Source organism: Rattus norvegicus, chromosome 16 (assembly GCF_036323735.1).
Source record: "Rattus norvegicus strain BN/NHsdMcwi chromosome 16, GRCr8, whole genome shotgun sequence".
Classification (NCBI taxonomy): domain Eukaryota; kingdom Metazoa; phylum Chordata; class Mammalia; order Rodentia; family Muridae; genus Rattus; species Rattus norvegicus.
Window position 1 is genome coordinate 52,084,511 of NC_086034.1, and position 9,447 is coordinate 52,093,957.

The 9,447-nt window shown below is 44.0% G+C and overlaps 1 long non-coding RNA gene across 1 annotated transcript; it reads left to right on the forward strand.

Moving 5' to 3' along the window:
• Positions 1 to 3,720: 3,720 nt before the first annotated feature.
• LOC134482380 (uncharacterized) lies at positions 3,721 to 9,227 on the forward strand. Its single transcript, XR_010058392.1, has 2 exons — positions 3,721 to 4,204; positions 7,007 to 9,227. It is a non-coding gene; the product is annotated as an uncharacterized LOC134482380 (long non-coding RNA).
• The last annotated feature ends 220 nt before the right edge of the window (positions 9,228 to 9,447 follow it).

Genomic DNA, 9,447 nt, shown 5'->3' on the forward strand with positions numbered 1-9,447 from the left:
GAACAATTGTGGTCATTTTTTAAATTTTCATGGCACCAATTAACACATTGATAAACACTCGTATAGCACAATCTTTTTAAAAATATCCTTCCAAATTGTGTACATTATAAATTATGCCATCATCATTTTCATTGCTAATATACAGTAGGTAATACCAGCATCTCCGATAGCCATTGTCTTAGCTAAGATCTTTATTGTTGTGATGTAACACCATAACCAAAAGTAACAGGCCAAAAGGGGTTTATTTTGGCTTACAGAGCCAGATCATAGTTCATTCCTGATAGAAGTCAGGCCAGGAACCCAACAAACAGCAGGAATCTAGAGGCAAGGGCTGATGCAGAGGTCATGGGGGGTGTTGCTTACTGGCTTGCTCTCTATGGCTTGCTCAGCCTGCTTTCTTGTAGAACACACGATCTCTGCCTGGGGCTGGCACTGCTCACAGTGATCTGGACCATTCCACATCAATAACCTATCAGGAAGAGGAACCACAGGCCAATCTAGTGGGGGCATATTCTCAGTTAAACTTCCCCCTTCCAAAATAATTCTAATTTCCATCAAATTGACAGAAAACTCCGCAGCACAGCCACCCTCAGCCTAGTCTGATGCTGTCATAGATGTAAAGGTAGATTTGTGTTTCTTCTTTTAAAAGATGCACCCTGGGGTAGTTGAATAAAATATATACACTGATGGTTCTATTTGTAAGGCCAGGAGAGGTGCACATATACTAATTAGAGAAACTTCTATGAGTCAGGATATTTGGGGGGAACTTGCTGAGCTTGGATAGAGTGCTGCATGGTTTTCTGTAACTGCCGCCTGGGTCCCCATAAGGACAAACCAGTCTGTTGGGCTATTTCCCTATTTCTCAGTGTTGGGCTGCTTTCTGGTTCTGCTAACATAAACAGTACTGTGTTGGTTCATTTCCTCCAGCACTTATTAAAGGTTTCTCTGGGAGAATCAGAGAAGTGGAATTGGGTCATAGAGGAGACATATATCAATTCATACTTTCAAATTACTCGCCCAAACCCACATCTACCAGAAATCAGTGGAGGTATGAGTATGTTTGCCTGTGTGTGTGCATGTATGCATGTGCATGTGTATTTTGTAACCTCACTCACAGTTTGTATGAGTGGCCTTTTTTTTGGCATCCTGATTTTTAAAAGTATCTTGTGTTTAAAAATAGTATTTTGTGTTTGTTTTTAATTCCTGCATCCAAGAATTTCATGAGATCTGGAGAGCTCACTGAATAATTCCTCACAGTGGGGTCTGCTCTGGGGATTAGAGTCCCTCAAACAAATACAACTTTCTACAAAGACTCTTTAGTCTCTCTGCTAGTCTCTCTACTAACACAAAATACCTGAGGAAGTCAACTTAAAAGAGAACAATGTTTTGGCTCCAACATTTAATCCACAGTTTTGGCTCCATTGCCTTTGGAGGCTGTGAAAAGATTGAGTGTAAAGATAGAAATCACACTGTGTAGCTCACACACCTGAGGGTGACAGGAAGAAGAAGAAGAAGAAGAAGAAGAAGAAGAAGAAGAAGAAGAAGAAGAAGAAGAAGAAGAAGAAGAAGAAGAAGAAGAAGAAGAAGAAGAAGAAGAAGAAGAAAGAAGAAGAAGAAGAAGAAGAAGAAGAAGAAGAAAGAAGAAGAAGAAGAAGAAGAAGAAGAAGAAGAAGAAGAAGAAGAAGAAGAAGAAGAAGAAGAAGAAGAAGAAGAAGAAGAAGAAGAAGAGGAGGAGGAGGAGGAGGAGGAGGAGGAGGAGGAGGAGAAGAAGAAGAAGAAGAAGAAGAAGAAGAAGAAGAAGAAGAAGAAGAAGAAGAAGAAGAAGAAGAAGAAGAAGAAGAAGGAGAAGAAGAAGAAGAAGGAGAAGAAGAAGAAGAAGAAGAAGAAGAAGAAGAAGAAGAAGAAGAAGAAGAAGAAGAAGAAGAAGAGGAGGAGGAGGAGGAGGAGGAGGAGGAGGAGGAGGAAGAGGAGGAGGAGGAGGAGGGTGAGAGGGAGGGAGAGAGAGAGAGAGAGAGAGAGAGAGAGAGAGAGAGAGAGGAGGTTCAAATAACTGTTCCAAGGATATGATCCCCACCATTAACTGCACTAGAGCCAGCTCTCTAAGCACTCCACCAGCTCCCAGTAGCACCATCAGCTGGGAACCAAACCTTTAACACAAATGCCAATAAGATCAAAGCCATACCGATGCTAATTGATCAGATGAATTATTGGATTCTGAGTGTTCACTGTGAAAGATCAGTGGATGATTATGTCACATAACAGGAGGCCCCAGATGCCTGGCTTCTCTCCTTAGGGAGCAGGACTACACACCATTTATAAGACACAACAGGACTTAGAGGCCCAGGAAAGGACACAGAGTTATGGGAGTTTTAAGGCAAAGTGCCTGCTCCAGCTTGGGGATGGTGGTCCCATGGGACTGTGTGCACCTACCTCCCTATCCCATCCCCTCCAATCCCCCATACCTCCCTCCCATCCCCTCCTCTCCCTCCCATCCTATCCTAATATCCTTACTAAAAGTAGGAGCCATGATGAAAGTCAGAAAAAGGAGGAGGAATAAATGTGGCACACTGAGAAGATGGACAGAGGATTCCAGTGAGGGCCCCCCCCCAGGCCCTTCTTCTTCAGCTTGTGGACATACAGCTTTAGGATTAAACAGAGGGAAGGCTTTGTGACAAAAAGCACGAAGAATGCCCAACCGAAGCAAACCCAGGAAAAATGGACCTTCAGCTCTGAGTCTGGTTCTTCAGAACTGGTTCTTCTCCTGAAGGTGGGAGGCAACTCCCCCGGCCTCAGGACCCAGGTTGTCCCCATTGTCAGCTCAGGAATTCCAACTCCTCAGAGCCCATTGCCCAGCTTTTCGTCACTCGTGTACCTGCCCAGCTCTGTAGTCCCCCTAGCTGGAAATGAAGTGTAGAGCATCTCCCCGGGGCGGTAGCTGCAGCCCTTTACATCTGTAGCCTTGGGTCCTTCCTTTTTCCCATTAGAAAATTGGCCTTGGTTTGGCCAATTACTTGAGAGTCCAGGAATATGCTCACTTGTTGAGAAAGAAAATAACTTATTCTTGGCTCTAGGACTAAAAATCCGGCAGGCAAATGAATAAGCAAACATGCCAGGGAAATTCCAGGTGAACTCGCTTTACATAAGGGTCTAACCTGTTGTCAGTCGGGGGGTCCAGGTGCCAACCCCATTCTGTCCAGCTTTGAAATGAGGCTCAGTCAGCTTAGTAAGCTTTAACTTTTTCATCTGAAAAACAGTGTGCTGTGATTCTTACGGCTGTGACAAAGGGTTTATTTTGGCTCATGGGTTGCAGGGATGTAATCCACCATGGTATGGAAGGATATCGTCAGGAGGGGGAGGCAGCTGAACTCATCACACAGAGTCAGGAAGCAGAGAGAGAGAGACGAAGCCTGGTGCTCCATCCAGGATCCCAATCCAGGGAAAGATGCTGCCTACATTCAGAGTCAGGTCGTCCTACCTGAGCTACACCTCTCCAGAAACTCTCTCACAGACACACCCAGAGCTAAATCTCCTATGTGGCTCCAACCCAGTCAAGTTGACAACAAAGATTATGTGATTACCTACCTATAAGGCAGTTATGAGAACGAACTCGGTCAGTTCCCCTACAGTTGCTGGCCAACCAGTGTTTTGTCTATAATGTCACTAATCAGTACCTCTCCATCCCTTTTCGGGATAGTGACAGTTTTCTATACGTGGTTTCAATTTTGCAAAGTCGTCAGACAGGACATGTTGTATCATATAAAAGTTTTTTTCTGGAACATTCTACTTCCAAACATGTCCAGTAAAGTTCAAAGGGCTCTTTTTCCCTCTGGACATGGCAATCGTTTTTGTTTGTTTGTTTTGGATTGTTTTACGTGGCATATGTGTTTATTTAAATCTCACCCTCATAGAGGAGTCATTCAAGCATGGATCAGTCAACAATGGTTACTATGGCTGCAAGGAGGAAGTGGAACACAAGCCTCCTAGCAGTGTTTACAACAGTCAGTGGTCTCTAAGGTTAACAACAGCTGAGGTTAACTGTGGCTGTTATTAGGTGTCTGTAGGCTATTAGACAAGAAGGCCAGAAAACTGGGTCAAAAGCCACAGCCACGTCCTTCCCAAAGAAATCCCAGTGTGCCTCATCACACCGGAAGAAGCCCTCCAACCTTCAGTGCCCCTCCCCACTCCCCCGAAAGATACAACACAGGTATTCAGCACACAGGTGACCTTCTATCGTGGGTTTCACTTGAGTCCGTCTTTAAGCTCCACATTGTATGAAGATTTTGAGTGGGGTGAGGACAGATGGCTCTGCTTTCTGGATTATCTGCAAGAATCATGCCTAGTTTACTAACAGCTCCCTTGCAATGTCCTTCCGTGACAGTTTCTGGACAGTTGTTTCTCTCTCTTTTTATAATGGTGCCAATCCCATTAATAAGAGCCCCAACTTCATGATCTCATTACCTTGAAGAAGATCCCCCTCCTAGCTACATCATACGAGGGATGAGGATTTCAACATGGGTCAGGAGAAGGAAAGGATCCATGATAGACCCTACATTAAATGTAGATACCTATATTTAAATACATATAATCTCTGAGATCATTAGTAACTTTCCAGATACGAGGAAGTGACAAATCTTGAAATGAGACAAGGCTGTATTGTCTTGATACAACCACAAGGGTCTTTGTCTGAAGGAGGCAAAGGATTTGGATGGGAGGTGCTAAGTTCATAGGGAACTCGGGGTGGATCAGTCAAAAACTAAGGAATGCTGACAGCTCCTAGATGCTTAAAGAAGCAAGGAATGAATGCACTGTCCTCTGGAACCTCCAGAGGCAATCAAGCCAGGATCTTTGGCCCTGAGAGATTCATGTCTAACCCTCTGGCCTCCATAAATATGACATCATAAATCTGGGTTAGTTAAATCCACTAAGTTTATGGTAATTTCTTAGAGAAGCATTAGAAAATATGGATTATGAGTGTTTTGGCTGAATGTATATGTGTGCACCACATGCATTCAGTGCCTGTGGAGGTCAGAAGAAGATCTCGGATTCCCTAGAACTGTTACAGACAGTTGCGAGCCACTGTGTGGGTGCTGGGAATTGAACCCAGGTGCTCTGTGAAAATAAGTTCTCTTAACCACTGAACCATCTTTCTAGCCCCAAACCACGGTTAGCACCAACCACAATGACATTCAGAAGGAGGAAATGTTTCAAAAAAGTCCATGATGATAGGAACCAAGACTGTATTCATGAGCTGGAAGTAAGTAGGAAGGCCATGAAAACTTGAAGGAACGATAGTTCTAAAACAGAGATATGCCAAGGAAAACATCTACTTGGAGGATACTTTCGGGAAATCAACACGTGATACAAACCTCTAGTCTCATACCTGGGACCAGAGAAACCATGAGGTTTTTTTCCAACTTTTAAAATGGTGCTGTGTTTATTAATTGCACATGGTGTCTGGCATATTGCATTATCATATAGACAAAGGGAACGCTAAATCCAAACACAATGTTTTGAGGACAAAAGTTTTCGTGGTGGTTTAGCTGTGCTTCTTTACCACGTGTGTAGTTTAGCTAGGAGACAGGTCTACAGGCACCAAGAGGGTTATTTAGATTGAATTAGCTCTGAACACGCCTGTCGGGGACTGGTCTGATTGAGGTGGGGAAACCCACCTGAAGTAGGGGCTTCCACACCCTGGGCTTAGGTCCTAGACCACATGAAAGCAGGAAGCTGGCTGAGCGGGGACATTCGCTACTCTCCTTCCTGACTGTGGATGTGCTGTGACCACCTGCTCCATCTGCACCTGATTGACTTCACCCGATGAGCTTTTCCCTCAACCCTGAGCCAAAATGAACCCTTCCTTCCTGAGATGCTTTCCTTAGGAGGCATTAACAGCAGGAAAAATAAGGTGCCATCCTAGAGTGATCGTGTGTGTGTGTGTGTGTGTGTGTGTGTGTGTGTGTGTGTATGTATATGTTTGTATATGTGTGTGTGACTATGAATATGTTTGTATATGTGTATGTATGTGTGAATGTGTATATGTATGTGTGAATATGTGTATGTTTGTATATTTGTGTATATGTGTGTATGTTTGTATATGTGTGTATGTGTGTGCATATGTTTATATATGTGTATATGTGTATTTGTATGAGTATATACTTGTATATGTGTGTGTGTGCAAATATGTGTTTGTATATATGTATGTATATGTGTATATATGTTTGTATAAGTGTGTATGTGTGAATGTGTGTGTATGTACTTATATGTGTGTGTGAATGTGTATATGCATCTGTGTGTATGTGTTCGTTTGTATATGTGTATATGAATGAATGTGTATATGTATATATGCGTGTATATGTGTGTATGTGTGGGTGTATGTGTATTTGTATATGTGTATATACATGTATGTGTGTACATGCATGTGTAAATATGTGAATGATTATATATATGTATGTATATGTGTGTTTGTTTGTATACGTGTATGTGTGAATATGTGTATATTCTTGTGTGTGTGTGTGTGTGTGTGTGTGCATGCACAATGATTGCATATGTTCATGCAGGTGTGTGCATGCAGGTATTCCCAAATGAATAATGCAAACACATGGAAGGCCAGAGCTGGCTTTGAGTATCTTTCCAGGTTTCCCTCCAGTGCACTTCTTAAGGCTAGAGCTCACCAATTACACTATATTGGCTGGCCAATGAGTGACAGAGATCCACCTACACCCACCTTCTCCACACACCCAGTTCAGGGTTCTACTCACATATGGTTATGCCCTGCTTTTATGTGGGTGATGGGTATCCAGATTCAGGTCACATGCTTGTTTATCAGGGACTTTACTCACTGAGCCATCTCCTTAAGTCACAGCCTAGTTTTCAAAAGTTCCCAATTCCAAAGGGTAGTTGGGAGGGTGTGTGAGTATGTCTGTGTGTGCGTGTTTATAATATCTTAACATTTAGAGCACACTATATACAAGGACAAATTGGCTACCATTTGACTTCTTTTCCACAGCACTGAATCAGAAAGAACACCAGGGAACATTCTAGAACACTACAAGGAAAGGATTGTAACCCGAGAATTATATATACAGCCAAGATATCCTTTGTAACAGTGACAGGTATTTGCAGACATGCAACGACTTGGAGGTTTGAGCACGTACAGAGGAATCTGGGGACATAACTGGGGCACAAATTGACATCCACGTATGAACGTGATGGAGTGACAGAAACCAGACCTTGCCCTCCATCTGATGGACAAAATATGTGTGAGACGTTTCTGATAGTTGTCAGGCTACAGCTGTCTGAGAAGGTGAGTCACATGGCTAATCCAGCTGACAGCCAAGGGACCGTGTATCCACTGAGCAACTGGAAAGTGTGTCTGCCTGAGCCCAGCAGACTCCCCAAGATGGGCAACGATGGGGATCTGAGGGGTTGGTTGAGCTTGAAGGACAGAAGACAGGACAGGAGAGGAGTGCCACACAGAGACAGCAACAAAGTTCTGGAGATCATCCTTGAGGTAGCAGCTGAATGCTGATCATGGCATGTCTCCAGGGAAACCAGAACAGCTGGAGAAAGATGTGCCTTGGGGCAGAGGAATAATGAGTTCTGAGGACCATAATGAGTTGGAACTAGGATTCCACCAAGCCAGTTCTGGAAAATGTAATTGAAAAGTCTCAGAGGAATTTGGCCTTCGTATTATCCCTGGACTAACACTGTTCTTTCTCTGAGAAAGCATAAAATCAAGCTTCAGAAAAACCAACCGACCAGTCAAACTGCTCCAAGTAACTTCACTGCTAGAACCAATCTCAAGAATAACCAGGCAAATATGAATACTTCCGGCACTGGACAGCTGCTGGTCAGAGTGCAGAGAGTAAGTGCCTGGGAGTGTTCAGTCTGAAGGGAGACATCCGAGTCGCTCCATCTTTCCCTGTATGGCTCCAGGAATATTGTGGAACATGGGGCAGAAAGCTTGTGAGAGCCAGAGGTTGAAGGACGCTGAAGTAAAGCGGTATCTTGTGGAGGTGACAGAGCCCTGCATTCATCCACTCACAGCAGCCTCGGCTGCCTCCACAGACCTGCAAACACCCAAGCTGGTCAGCAGTCCAGCACTGCACAGAGAGAAGAGGGTCAGGACGCCCCACACCTAGCTGAGCAGTCATTGACTGCCAGTGACTGTCGGGAAAAGGAGAGTTATTTCCCTAAGTAGTGTGGCCACAGGCGGGTTGATTCCTTACCCCCTTGCACACATGGGCAACACTAACTAGGCTCATTGGGTTATAAAATAATAAAATAATAATAAGAAAACAGGTAGTTGTGGATATGATGGAGGGAAAGCCAGGGGGAATGGTGCAGATGTGATTGAAATACACTGTATTTGTATATAAAATATCAAATTATCCATTGTTAAAGAAGCAGAAAAAATACCTTGTAGTAATGTGGGGGAAAGCAATTGTAGAACACAATAAAAACAACAGATGAGAGCATCCACAGCTACTATAACCATATTATGTCTAAAAAGGTACTACTGGGGTGTCTAGTTACACACTTTATTTGTGCCGAACTCCTAATTCCACTGCGGTTTAACACCTGAACTTTGCCAGCTCCTTTTTACCTTTGCACACAGCATAGTGAAGGGAATGGTCACACGGGGCATGTCCAGTGTCCAGGTAAGACACATAATATCCCAAGCCTCCTCGTCCTCCTCGTCCTCGTCCTCCTCCTCTCTCTCTCTCCTGTCTCTCCCCCTCTCCCCCTGTGTGTGTCTCTTTCTGTCTCTGTCTGTCTCTCCCTCTCTTCCCCCATGCATGTGTCTGTCTCTCTCCCTCCCCTATGTGTGTGTATCTGTCTGTCTTCCTATCTCTGTCTGTCTCCCTCTCTCCTCCCCCACCACGTGTGTGTGTGTCTCTCTCTCTTCTTTTCCCCCTTATCGTGTGTTTCTGTCTCTGTCTTTCTCTTCTCTTCTCTTTTGTGTGTGTTTGTCTGTCTCTCTGTCTCTGTGTGTGTGTGCCTGCCCCTCTCTCTCTCTCCCTCTCTCCCTCTCTCTCCCTACCCCCAACACACTGTTTCCCCAGACATAGTCTTCTGCCTCATCACAGGCTCAGAGACCAAGTGCCAGGCGGTCATGAATGGAACGCCTCTGAAACCATAACCTCAAATAAATCGTCCTCCATCATCAGCTGTTCTCTCAGGTTTACATCATGGCAATAAAGAATTCTTACTACCGCTACTCATAACCATCATCTCCATTCATTTAATGAATACTAAGTTAATGTGATGAACTATATGGGAAAATTGACAGAACCTAATGGCATTTAAGATACAGGGCTCCCAACACAACTGTGAAAACTGTCCAACTGTGTTGGGTTCTGGGTGTGCCTACGAGGGAGTTTCTTAATTAGGTTAACTGACATTGGAAAAGCTATCCTAAATGTGGGGGCATCATTCCAAGAGCAT